Source organism: Xyrauchen texanus, chromosome 18 (genome assembly GCF_025860055.1).
Source record: "Xyrauchen texanus isolate HMW12.3.18 chromosome 18, RBS_HiC_50CHRs, whole genome shotgun sequence".
NCBI classification, from domain to species: Eukaryota; Metazoa; Chordata; class Actinopteri; order Cypriniformes; family Catostomidae; genus Xyrauchen; species Xyrauchen texanus.
In genome coordinates this window covers 40301255-40315751 of record NC_068293.1, presented here as the reverse complement: position 1 = coordinate 40315751, position 14497 = coordinate 40301255, and positions in this window count along the sequence as shown.

Sequence of the window (14497 nt, the reverse complement as noted above, 5' to 3'; positions counted from 1 at the left end):
TGTAGCTTGACAAGCTAGAAGATTGTCACAATATAAAGTTGTTTAACTACAGTCAAAATACTTTGAAGAAGTAGTTAGCTACACTACAAACTACTAACAAAAAGTAGCTAACTATATTGAATCTACTTAAGGGGGCAATATTCACCGATCAGCCACAACATTAACCCCCCCTGTTTAATATTGTGTAAGTCCCACTCATGCCAGCAGAACAGCTCTGACCTGTCAAGACATGGACTCCACAAGATCTCTGAAGGTGTCTTGTGGTATCTGGCACCAAAACGTTAGCAGCAGATCCTTTAAGTCCTGTAAGTTGCGAGGTGTGGCCTCCATGGATTGGACTTGTTTGTCCAGCACATCCCATAGATGCTCAATTGGATTGAGATCTGGGGAATATGGAAGCCAAATCAACACCTTGAACTCTTTGTCATGTTCCTCAAACCAACATGTTTGGCAGTGTGGCAGAGTACATTATCCTGCTGAAAGAGGCCACTGCCAACAGGGAATCCCATTGTAATGAAGGGGTGTACGTGGTCTGCAAAAATCTTTAGGTAGGTGATACCTGTCAAAGTAGAATCCACATGGATGCTAGGACCCAAGGTTTTCCAGCAGAACATTGCTCAGAGTATCACACTGGCTCCACCTGCCTGCCGTCTCCCACAGGCCATCCTGCTGCCATCACTTCCCCAGGTAAACGACGCACACGTACCCGGCCATCCACATGATCTAAAAGAAAACGTGATTCATCAGACCAGGCCACCTCCTTCCATTGCTCCATGGTCCAGTTCTGATGCTCACGTACCATTGTAGGCGCTTTTGGCAGTGGACAGGAGTCAGCATGGGCACTCTGAATGGTCTGTGACTATGCAGCCCCATACGCAGCAAGCCTTGGGCGCCCATGACCCTGTCACTGGTTGTCCTTCCCTGGACCACTTTTGGTAGGTACTAACCACTGTATACTGGGAACTCCCCCACAAGATCTGCCATTTGGAGATGCTCTGAAATTCCTCTTGTTTGTTTTTGTTTTGTCAATATATTCATATTGAATTTTGTGATTTTGTGAATGTTTGATATCATGTTATTTTGTTCTAGGTTTGTGGTTGAGAAATAGATTGAATTGATAGAGAATGTGAATTGATCAAAGTGTCTGACATAAATGGATGACATGCCATGTGTTTTTTGCCCTCATGATGTTGGAAGTCCACTTTAGTGTGTACATGCTATTTTTGAGACAACACAGAAGAGCACTGCACACTTTCCCGATTTCATCAGCAGCCTGATTTGTACATCAGCATTTAGTCTTGCCCTGTAACTATCCCTGGTGCCCTTATTAACTTAATACATGAGATGAGGCCCCTCATCTGGATAGAGCTTAACCTTACCTGCCCTCCTTTTCTTTAGCTGTCATGTCAAGTAAGCACCCATATAAATAGCCTGCAAAGTAGGGGTCAGAGGTCAGAGGTGAGCCATGCCCGGAGGGGAGGGAACTGATTGTGGAACCCCAGGAGGGATCAGGTGTCTCCTCTTTACGGCAAGGGGGCGGATATTACCTGAATGATTGGTGAGGGGGGTGGGAGACATTAAGATGGAGAAAACATACACATCCCCCTGCTTAGAGAATTCACTAAGATGGGGCCACCATCCGGCTCCATTTACCCACACAGGTCAGGTACTTTTTCCGTTTCGGTTTACAGGCTCCTCAGCTGGAGCTCTTAATGAAGATTGCAGTCGGCTCCCAAGAGCTTTGGCGCATTCACAGAACACTTACCCTAATCTTTCAGGTGGTATCGCTCTCTCAGCATGCGTACTGTGTGGGTGCAAGGCTCCCATGCTTTACCATACCTCAGGGGGACTGGTTGGGTCTCCTGCACCAGAGATATTGTAGTTTTATTTAGATTTTATTCTTAAATTTGTCCTTACAATTTAGGTTCATTTTCATTAGTTTTCACTCTATGATAGTTTTAGTGTTTTCAATGTTATTCAGTTTTCAGTGGTGTTGAGCTCGAGTTCACCTTAGTCGAGTCCGAGTCAAGTCCGAGTCTTTAAACAATCAAAACCGAGTCCAAAAGGGGCAGAGTCAGACTCAAGACCGAGTCCATAACAGGCCAAGTCTGAGTCGAATCCGAATCTGAATGAATCTGTTCATGAATCTGAATTAAAATTGTAACCGTAAACTCAACATCAATATTTTAAGATTATTTTAATCTTCAAACTAAGATTGTTTTTTTTTAAATATATGTAACAAAAACACCTCTGTTGCCTTTCAAATATACATTTTATGATATCCTAATATTTTATTGTGCATGGCTAAATGTTGTGAATGGTGCACAAATGCTGTAAAAGAATGTATTTTAAGCAGCTTTGAAAATAGTCAATCAATAATAAATAGGTGCTGTTTATCTGTTTAGAGCTGCTGTCTGCTTTAGCAATAATGCACTTTTCCCCAACTATTTAAAAAGTTACACAGTTAATTCATCAAGCTATTATGGACCAAGCTGACAACACTGTGTGAACCACAAGAGACTACAGAAGCCTACATGTGTAGATACATTATGCATAATATTAATACTATTTTTATTTTGATATACTGTTTTTAGTAAACTGTGAGAGACATGATGTGGGTGACTCAATGAAGTTCTTGATTTTAAGTTTTCAACCATGATGAAACCACAATATGAGCACCGTCTTGGCTGCAAAAACGGCACACGCAATTTTACCAGTAAAGGCCTGTGTCACGTGAAACTGCCTTGTTTCCATTATATTGCATACATACCCGTCTTTATGTTTTCGTCATGCCAGCCACCTCTGAAGTCGATGTTATACAGTATTCTCTGTTGTAACATTCAAGTGTATAGGTTGACTGATGAGCGTGCCTGTTCATGTGCGTGTATGTGTGCATGTGGCTAAAACAGTGAAACAAAAAGCTTAAACTACGTCTACGACTTCAGGGGCTAATACAGCTGCATGCAGACAGAGATGTGTTCATTAATTTATGTTTTAGTATTTATTATTTTATTTATTCATTGCATCACAAATGTCATCAGACATTCAGAAAAAACTCCCGAGCCCCAAAGGCTCCTTGACAAGTCAAAGCCCATTAAAATTGGACTCATGAATTGAGTCCGAGTCCAAACTCGAGTACCCTAACTCTAGTTTTCAATATACTTTATACTGTATGTTTTCAGTCATGTACAGCCGTGGCAAATTATTGGATATGACATACATTTTGTGTTTTGCAAAGTTTGTGCTTCAGTATTTGTACATTCTTTTTCACATGTTTCTATGGTATACTGGAAAACAATGATAAGCGTTTCACGAGTTTTAAAGGCTTTTATTGGAAAAAACATTAAATATATGCAAAGAGTCAATATTTACAGTGTTGACGCTTGTTCTTCATAACCTCTGCAACTCGCTCTGGCATGTTGGATATCAGCTTCTGGGCCAAATCCTGACTGATGGCGATCCATTCTTGCCTTATTAGTGCTCAGAGTTGATCACAATGTGTGGGCTTCTGCTTGTCCACTCGCCTTTTGAGGATTGACCACAGGTTCTCTATGGGATTAGGATCCAGGGAGTTCCCTGGCCACAGATCCAAAATTTCAATGTAATGATCACTGAGCCACTTCATTATCACTCTTGCCTTGTTACATGGTGCTCCATCATGCTGGAAAATGCACGGATCATCACCAAATTGCTCCTGGATCATTGGGAGAAGTTTCTCTTGCAGGATGTTTTGATACCATTCTTTATTCATGGCAGTATTTTTTGGCAGAATTGTGAGAGAGCCCACTCCCTGTGATGAAAAGCAACCCCACACATGGATGACCTCAGGATTCACTGTTTGCACGACACAGGACTCATGGTAGCGTTCACCTTTTCTTCTTCGGACAATCGATTTCCAGATGTCCCAAACAGTCAGAAGGGGGCTTCATCAGAGAAAATAACTTTGCACCAATCGTCTGCTGTCCAATCCTTGTACTTTTCTTCCCTCCTTTTATAGCAATCAGTCTGCTCTTATAATCCAATCAGAATGATAGAGTGATTTCACCTGACTAGTACTCGTTCACACTTTCCCAGGTGCTGCTGATATGATTAGTGAAATGATGTTAGCAGGTAATTTTGTGCCAGGGCCAAAAAACAGTGAACTTTTTGTTTTTTGTGATCAAGTTAATTTTTTTGGCCAATGGAATTATTTAAAAAGCATCTGATCACTCTGCAGAATAATCTAGAAATGATGTGAATCAACACCACAACAACTGAAGCAGAAACATAAAATGTATTTCACTGCCAATACTTTTGGCCTTGGCTATATTTAGTGTCTGTATATTTCCTCGCGTGACCCCCACATCCACATGTGTGGATGTTGTATTTTGACTTCATTATATGCAACACATAACCGGCTGAATACTGTTCACAACACTACACTGTGATTTAAGGGTTAAACTTCTGGTGCAATGTGTCACTTGAAACAACAGCATGACGCTGATATACAGGAAGCGCTATTACTGGAGCAGTGCCAACAAAAGTGCCTTTGGTAGGAAACTTGTTTGGTTGTAAAGAATAGCATCTCTAGTTTAGTTTGATATGCGGCTTTAAAAATCTGTACATTTTTCGCTCGTCAGCGTGGTAATAAATATGATGTCCACATATGTTGAAATTAGGACCGCGTTTCCTCAAAAGTTGAAAAGACATGCAAGTTATTTTGAATATTTTACAACATTAACACATCTGTGGGTCAATTCGCTTCATTTTAATCACATTTTTTTTATTGATTTATTTTGTTATCACTGTACAATACTGTTCTATTAATTAACATTAGTAAATGCATCCCTATATGTTTACTGTGCATTTTCACATTGAGACTGAATGTATTCATGCAAAAGCTAAAACATTTTGCTTTCAGAGACGTTTAATGGAGTTGGAATGAAAATTAGGTGCATTTTGAACTGTTCTGAGACTTGACCAGAGCAGACAGACAGCACACTGTAGGTAAAGACATTCACTAAATAGGGAGCAAGGGAGCATTCTATAGATCTTTATGCAGCTAAGTGCATTCACTCCTAAAATCTGACCAAAGTTCAGTTTCAGGCTGCAGATGATGTTTGGACCACTCAACATGTTTGGCAGACATGGGACAATGATAATCAGTACATAGATTCAGAATTGTTTAATGTGGAATTTTATGTTAACATGGTTGGCAGTGATTGGATGATGCTGGTCATTAATTTTAATCAGAATTCTTAATTCAGCTTTATAGAAAATCAGCTGTGATGTCTACACCGACTTTGTATAGCTTATACCTGCTGTCCACATATGTGGACATCTATTTTTAGGAAAACGATTTGTTCTTGAAATTTTGTTTTGTTTTGTTTATTAGGTCCTATTAGTTACAAATCAGAAAGGGAAATGGAAAATGTTCACAGCAGTCATGTGGGGGTCTCAGGAGGATATATAGGGGAAGATGGGGGAAGATGACCTCCCCACCATAACCTTTTCTCTTGATATTTTATCTGAATATCAACATTCGTGAGATTTATTCCATCCAAACAGTTTTTAAGTTAAACATTTTTTTAATTGTACTGGTGACACAATAGCTCCTTGTCATTTTAAGCCTCTTCCCAATTAAGATTTTGAAATTGTGAATTCCAAATAACTGTGGTTGAGATAATTAAGAAATTTTACAGAGTTTTCTAAGATAGCTGTTTATACATCTTTTAAAAAAAAAAATAAAAAACTCTAATTGAGTAAGTACTGTAGAGTCTCCTTGCGGAGTGCTCTTTGTTGCACACAGATTTCCTGCCTTTGTAGAGCGCTCCAAATCAGTTACTTATGAGGTTGCATCTCAGTTTGGATGGTGCCTTCGCAGCTATAGGCAGTAGACAGTAATGCAGCTCACTAGGTTTTGGAACAGAGCTTTAGTCTGTGGAAACTCACAAAATGAATCATGAAATGTTTTTAACGGACACAGTTGTCATGACAACATTATGTTCTTTTTTTTCGGTGAGTGATACATTACTGTCTCTATATTTATAACAATCCATTTATAAGGATATTCTTGCCCAGAGAAAATATTTGGAGAGGTTAAGTCTGTCATAAAATGATTGGCCTCTTTTTAATTTTGTATTTTGGGTTTGTGTTCTCTGCCCTCTTGGCCAACACAGTAAACATCCAGGATGTGTACAGTAAATAGAGCCACATGCCTACGAAATAGCATGAGCCTCTCGTCAGTCACTGCCCTGCGCCAATTCACAGGTGTTGGGTGTCCACTGGTGCATGGGTTGGATGGACAGGGCATCATTAATCACCCTATGATGGCTGGATGGATCAAGTGTCCATCTCTTGAGATATGAGATAAGCTGAGAGCTGACCAACAGAGATGGCTAAGACTGAGCAAGTTCTTGGCCTGCAACCAATGTACAATCCATTCCAAAGTCATCATGTCAGATGTATGTTTTGGCTCAAATACATGAAAGGCATGTTTCGTATAGACGCATTATGGGACATGTCTGTCTTTGTGTGTTGCATGAATGGTTTACTTATGCAGTGCTCTAAAGTTACAAAGGGGACTAATATCAGAATGCTGTGTCCTATCTGTTAATGTTTTCATGCCCGTCTTAAGCATGTGTTAAACGCCATTCCTAGATTGCACTGGAGACTAGGAAATTGTTCTTAATGGTTAGTGGACGGTAATAGGACAGAACAGTCTGTACTATCAATGCCCATGCAATGTCCGAATAACCCTTATATTTCAGCTGTACTTCATCAGATCAGATGCTGATGGCTGCAGACTCAATTTTGGACTTTTCCTCTTTCAAGCCCTATTTAGACTGCGTACTTTTCTTGCCATACACCCTTTAGACCCTTTAGTTCCTTTTGATATATTTTATTTGTTATGCTTGTTACATATGTGTCTTTTGTGTGTGTGAGAGTATATATATGTGTGTGTGTGTGTGTGTGTGTGTGTGTGTGTGTGTGCATGTACTGTATGTAAGATGCATACAAAAAAAAGTGTGTATGAGGGCATGGGAAAGAGGCTAGATTTCAGTAATGTATTTTTTTAAGAAATACCTAATTCATAGATGTACCAAAAAATCTGCATAATATAAGGTCTCTGCTTAAGGGAAAGGAGGAGGCGGGAACTGACTGAGCAGTCAACGTAAACTTTTAATGACACAAAGGATCTTAAACATAACAAAAAACACACAGACAGCATGGCCACGTGCATCTCTCTCTCCCTCTCAAACTGGCATCCCTGGCTCCTCTTTATACCTCTCCCGGCTGATTGGGCTGATTCAGCGACGGGCATCCATCGTTATTTCCCGGCCACGCCCTCCTCCTCGCCACACATGTGTAAAGCTACAGGGTATATCTCCAATTCAATTTTATAAAAATAAACAATCCAAAAAATAAATAAACAATAAAATATTTATGTATGTTAATTTTGATAGTCCTGACAAAGTCACAAAGTTTGGTTCCTGTACTAAATACTATGTGATATAAAAAAAAATTACAAACTCAATAGGAGGGTTAAGTATAAACCTCACTAAATTTTGGTATATTTCTCTGAAAACAAAATCTTATGTAATTTTGCTTCTCAAGTTAAATGCATGTTGTTTTAAGGATGTTTTGATATTTTTTTTTACTAGAAACAAGACTAAATTGAAGAGTAAGAAAGTGATTTTTTGCATTGCAGGATACTGCCCTATTGGCCAGGTTCATAATCCACCCTTGTTGAGAATCTTTCCCAACCCTCGTTCCCCCTTGCCATTTCAAATATCCACAGTCTGTCCTAGCACATCCATCCTCCTCCACAGTCCAGCAGAATGCCATTCATCCTGCCTGATCAGAACTTTCATCACGGCATTCTTTCCAGTGTCTGCAATGCCTGAAATGGGACGGGCAAGTGAGCGCAGACTCACGGCAGGGAACTCCCTGACACCAGAACCAGCCTGGGCCTCCTGAGATTGTGTATGGAAGTAGAACAGGCTTCAATACTCCCTTCATACCCGACTGATCCAACACAGGCATCAGCTATTGGGCCAAATATAGCAGAGTGCTCTCTGTGCAAATCTTAAAGGTGAGTTTAACAACGCACAGCGGTGAATATTACATCACTAAACAGTGAGTTTAACAATACACCGCAGTGACTTTTACAACTCTCAGTGGTGAGTTTAACAACGTTCAGCATTGAATTTCATAACACTCAACAGTGAATTTAACAATGCAAAGCGGTGAATTTTACATAAATCTTCGGTGAGTTTAACAACGTAATCTCAGCAGTGAATTTAACAATGCTCAGTGAAATGAAATTGAATACCTGCCAGCCAAAGTAAATGGCAAATATTCACCCAATGTTTGAGTAATTCATATGTTCATCATGTACTTAGTATGCTTGAATTTAGATCATGTACAAGAAAATTTGTTTCACAAAATAGGTGTTGTTCACACCTATTTTTGCATGTTGTTCTGCATCTGTGTATGTTATTGTGTGTTAGAGGGTGTGTGTATGTGATATCTCTGGGAAAGCGCTCTTGCCCCGGCCGAATCTCTCCTCACATATGCGACTGCCTCATGGGACTGTGAGCTTTGAGGTAATTCTGGTGATTCTTTTAAAACGTCATATGGGTATGGAGCTCTTCCTGAGCCTCCGTCTACTTCCTGCCCTGTCAGGGCACTTAACAGGTCAAAGTCCCTTCTCTGCACCACTGAGGGAGTGTCAGTAACTTATTATTCTGGTTGGCATTTTTTAAAGGCATAGTTCACCTAAAAATTAACATCTCCTGTTGTGTTTGACAGAGGAAAGAAAGTCATTTGGAAACATATGAGGGCGAGTAAATGATGACAGTATTTTTCTCTCTTACTGTAAACATGGGGCCACTGTTTGATATCTTGCTTCAGTTTGACCAAAGACTTGACTGTTCTATCAAGGACCATATTTTTTAGTAACAAGTGATTTTAACACACTAAAATCATGTGTATGTGTATATTGTTTATACCTTGAGGCTATACTTTTGAAAAAGTGTGTCAACGTTCAAAATTCACTTTTTCATTCACTTCCATTGTAAGTGCTTTTTTTTTTTTATAGAAAAGGAGGAACGAGTCAAAATACATTTTGATAGTAATCAACATTACACCACAAATGCTGTGGATTGAGTTTACCTTGTATTGAACCCAGAATATTAATTTAAGGGTTGTTCACACTTTATTGTGCTAAAAAATGCTAGATGCAGTTCAATGAATAGAACAGATCACAGACTCATATTCATTGAACTGCATCTAGCATTTTTTAGCACAATAAAGTGTGAACAACCCTTAAATTAATATTCTGGGTTCAATACAAGGTAAACTCAATCCACAGCATTTGTGGTGTAATGTTGATTACGAGTACTAGTGATAGAACAGATCACAGACGCATATCCTCTCTGGGAACCAGCACCTTATCGTGGTGGAGAGGTTTGTGTGCCCTTATGATCCTGAGGGTTGTGTTGTCTGGAGCCATGTGCTCCTGGTAGGGTCTCCCAAGGCAAAGTGGTCTCAGGTGAGGGGCCAGACTAAGAATGGTTCAAAATGACTCATGGATAAAACGGCAAGAGGAGGAGTTACCCTGCCCGGAGAAAGCCCGGGGCCCCTGTCTGGAGCCAGGCCCAGATGGAGGGCTCGTCGGCGAGCGCCTGGTGGCCGGGCTTGTCACGGAGCCCGGCCGGGCACAGCCCGAAGAAGCAACGTGGGACCCCCCCTCTACATCCCTTGGGCCCACCACCCATTGGAGGAACCGCAGGAGTCGGGTGCGCTGCCATATGGGCGGCAGTGAAGGCCGTGGGCCTCGACGGACCAGACCCGGGCAGCAAAGGCTTGCTCTGGGGACGTGGAATGTCACCTCACTGGGGGAAGGAGCCGGAACTAGTGAGGGAGGTGGAGCGTTACCAGTTGGATCTGGTGGGGCTTACATCGACACACAGTTTTGGCTCTGGATCCGTACTCCTGGATAGGGGATGGACTCTATTCTTCTCTGGAGTTTCCCAGGGTGTGAGGCGACGGGCGGGTGTGGGGATACTCACGAGTCCCCGGCTGAGCGTCACTACATTGGAGTTTACCCCGGTGGACGAGAGGGTCGCCTCCCTATGCCTATGGGTTGTGGGGGGGAAACTCTGACTGTTGTCTGTGCATATGCACCGAACAGCAGTTCAGAGTATTCGGCCTTCTTGGAGACCCTGAATGGAGTCCTGAATAGGGCCCCAGTAGGGGACTCCATAGTGATGCTGGGTGACTTCAATGCACACGTGGGAAATGACAGGGACACCTGGAAAGGCGTGATTGGGAGGAACGGTCTCCCTGATCTGAACTCAAGTGGATGTTTGTTATTGGATTTCTGTGCTAGTCATGGATTATCTATAACAAACACCATGTTCGAACATAAGGATGCTCATAAGTGTACATGGTACCAGAGCACCCTAGGCCGAAGGTCGATGATCGATTTTGTAATCGTGTCGTCGGATCTGAGGCCATATGTTTTGGACACTCGGGTAAAGAGGGGGCAGAGCTGTCAACCGATCACCATCTGGTGGTGAGTTGGGTCAGGGGTGGGGAAAGACTCTGGACAGACCTGGGAAGCCCAAGCGAGTAGTGCGGGTGAACTGGGAACGTTTGGAGGAGGTCCCTGTCCACGAGATCTTCAACTCACACCTCCGGCGGAGCTTTTCAGGCATCCCTGCGGAGGTTGGGGACATTGAACCGGAGTGGGCAATGTTCAAAGCTTCCATTGCCGAGCTGCGGTGGAGAGCTGCGGCCTCAAGGTTTTAGGTGCCGCAAGGGGTGGTAACCCTCGAACACCGTGGTGGACACTGGTGGTCAGGGAAGCCGTCCGACTGAAGAAAGAGGCCTTCTGGGATTTGTTGTCCCGGAGGTCTCCGGAGGCAGTTGCAAGGTACCGACAGGCCCGAAGGGCTGCGGCCTCGGCCGTGAGGGAGGCAAAGCAGTGGGTGTGGGAAAAGTTCGGAGAAGCCATGGAGAAGGACTTTCGGTCCGCACCAAAGTGCTTCTGGAAAACCGTCCGCCACCTTAGGAGGGGGAAACGGGGAACCATTCAAGCTGTATACAGCAAAGATGGGACGCTGTTGACCTCAACCGAGGAGGTTATTGGGCGGTGGAAGGAACACTTTGAAGAACTCCTAAATCCCAACACGCCCTCTATGGTAGAGGCAGAGCCGGAGGATGATGGGGGATCAGATTCTATTTCCCTGGGGGAGGTCACTGAGGTAGTCAAACAACTCCGCAGTGGCAAAGCCCCGGGGATTGATGAGATCCGACCAGAAAAGTTCTGGATGTGGAGGGGGTGTCATGGATGACACGCCTCTTCAACATTGCGTGGAAAACTGGGACAGTGCCTAAGGAGTGGCAGAACGGGGTGGTGGTTCCCCTCTTCAAAAAGGGGGATAAAGAGTGTGTGCCAACTACAGGGGTATCACACTTCTCAGCCTCCCTGGTAAAGTTTACTTCAAGGTGCTGGAGAGGAGGGTTCGGCCGATTGTCGAACCTCGGATTGAAGAGGAACAATGCGGTTTTCGTCCTGGCCGTGGAACGACGGACCAGATCTTTACTCTCGCAAGGATCCTGGAGGGGGCCTGGGAGTATGCCCATCCGGTCTACATGTGTTTTGTGGATCTGGAGAAGGCATATGACCGGGTCCCCCGGAGAGACTGTGGGAGGTGCTGCTGGAGTACGGGGTGGGGGGTCCCTTCTTAGGACGATCCAATCCCTGTACGTCCAAAGCGAGGGCTGTGTCCGGGTCCTCGGCACAAAGTCGAGTTCATTCCATGTGGGGGTGGTCTCCACCAAGGCTGCGCTTTGTCACCAATCCTGTTTGTGATATTCATGGACAGGATATCGAGGCGTAGTCGGGTGGTGAAGGTGTGCGGTTCGGTGGGCTGGGGATCTCATCGCTGCTTTTTGCAGATGATGTTGTCTTCATGTCATCATCGGTCCGTGACCTTCAGCTCTCACTGGATCGCTTGGCAGTCGAGTGTGAAGCAGCTGGGATGAGGATTAGCACCTCTAAATCTGAGGCCATGGTTCTCAGCAGGAAACCGATGGAGTGCGTACTCCAGGTAGGGAATGAGGTTTTGCCCCAAGTGAAGGAGTTCAAGTACCTCGGGGTCTTGTTCACGAGTGAGGGGACAATGGAGCGGGAGGTTGGCCGGAGAGTCGGGGCAGCAGGGGCGGTATTGCACTCGCTCTATCGCACCGTTGTCACGAAAAGGGAGCTGAGCCGAAAGGCAAAGCTCTCGATCTACCGGTCAATTTTTGTTCCTACCCTCACCTATGGTCATGAAGGTTGGGTCATGACCGAAAGAACTAGGTCGCGAGTACAAGCGGCCGAAATGGGCTTCCTCAGAAGGGTGGCGGGCTTCTCCCTTAGAGATAGGGTGAGGAGCTCAGTCATCTGTGAGGAGCTCAGAGTAGAGCCGCTGCTCCTTTGCATTGAAAGGAGTCAGTTGAGGTGGTTTGGGCATCTGGTAAGGATGCCCCCTGGCCGCCTCCCTAGGGAGGTGTTTCAGGCACGTCCAGCTGGGAGGAGGCCTCGGGGAAGACCCAGGACTAGGTGGAGAGATTACATCTCCACACTGGCCTGGGAACGCCTCGGGGTCGCCCAGTCAGAGCTGGTTAATGTGGCTCGGGATAGGGAAGTTTGGGGCCCCCTGCTGGAGCAGCTGCCCCCGCGACCCGACTTCGGATAAGCGGTTGAAGATGGATGGATGGATGGACAGACGCATATTTTATGGTTGATGTTCTAAAAAACACAGCACTTCTGCACTGAAAAAACTGCAAGAACGATCAAAGACATCTTTCTAGTGCATGTTTACATAGAAAAACAATTGATAAACAATTGAAAAAGCAGGATGGAAATATGCATTCTGTGTGAACTACCACATAAAAATATTTAAGCTCAGTATATTGTTGTTTTAAAAAAAAAAAACTTTACAAAACAGATTATTCTGACTCTAAATTATGATTCTGAATGTGTTGCATTGGAAGCCATTGTAAAAGGCATCACATTTTACATTAATGCAACAACTTTCTGTGTTGCTTGGCAACCATAAACAGCCTACAGCATAGAAAGGTAACACTTTAGAATAACCGTCATTAATAGGTAATTATGCAGGAATTAATACAGGATTTTAGTTACTACTATTTACTAATATGGAAACATGATTAACTAATCAGTAAGTAATAGTGACCTGATGACTGAGGTAGTGGTTCTCACTATTACTACATGTTATAAAAGTCTTATATCTTAACATAAAGTAAAATGATAAAATTATGTGTCTAAAGTACACTAAAGTGTTGATCTCCACAACAGAAAACGGAGAGTAAACCGCTGTGCAGCATGAGGCCGATTTCACATGTGTACTTCCGCCCTAGACAGCCAACTCTGTAAATACATACAGTTTTATCAAATTAATCTGACATGTTTCCTCCTTTGCCTATGTTTGTTCTGAACAGATTGTATGTCGAAGTTTACCGCTTGCAGGCGGATCGACGGGAGGGCGGAGCAAAATCACACTCGCTCTTCTTTCAGTTTCAGCACGAGCACTGAATATGGCGAACCCTGATTGGATTAGAAGCTTAATGGACGAGACACTCATTCTTTTCTCTTTTTTTCATTGGATCCAATAAGTTACTAAGAAAATTGTTTTTTATATAATATTTTTTTGTTTATATTCAAGTGTGTATTCATTAATAAATACTGTGTTACCATGACCCTCACTTTAAAATACATCCCAAGGAATACACATGTTGGGTACATACATCTGCATGACACACTATAACACTCTACCAGACACTGTAGCATGATTTAGTGAGCTGTTACATTCATAAAGGAATTCCCACAAATAACACACATGAGGCCTATGTTTCTCTGAAGGCGTATTTCATGATCATGTTCACAATAAAAACATAATCATTCACATTTGAGACACTGTTTATGTTTTGATTAGTAATTAATTAGTAGTAGTTATTTTAAATTAGTCATAGTTAGTAGATAGTTCTCAATGAGATTTCTGTCTTTCCCCATTTAAGTAAATAGGAGCTGTATTTTTATGCCACTTGTTACATAGAAAATAGTTGCCAAGGAGCGTTACAAAGTTGCCTGCTGAATGGACTGACTTGCCTTGAAAGGGACTTTGCTTCCAGTTAGGGTAATAAACATCTTACTTGGCAGTAGAAAATTGTTTGTGAATATTATTACAAATAAATGAGACTATTTATTGACCATTGGTATATTTTATCATATTGCTGTTGCCACCACTGCTGTCGGCAATAAGCCAATTATTGTGTGTTACTGTGATTTTACTACAGTTAAATTGGTTTGTGGTGTCATACCCAGGGCCAAAGTAGTATTTCCACATTATTTTCATGTTGAGAAGACAAACTCCAGGACATATTGGCCACATTTTCAGCACCTTCAGACCGGACAGCTCCTGTAACAAAGCACTTAAGTTCT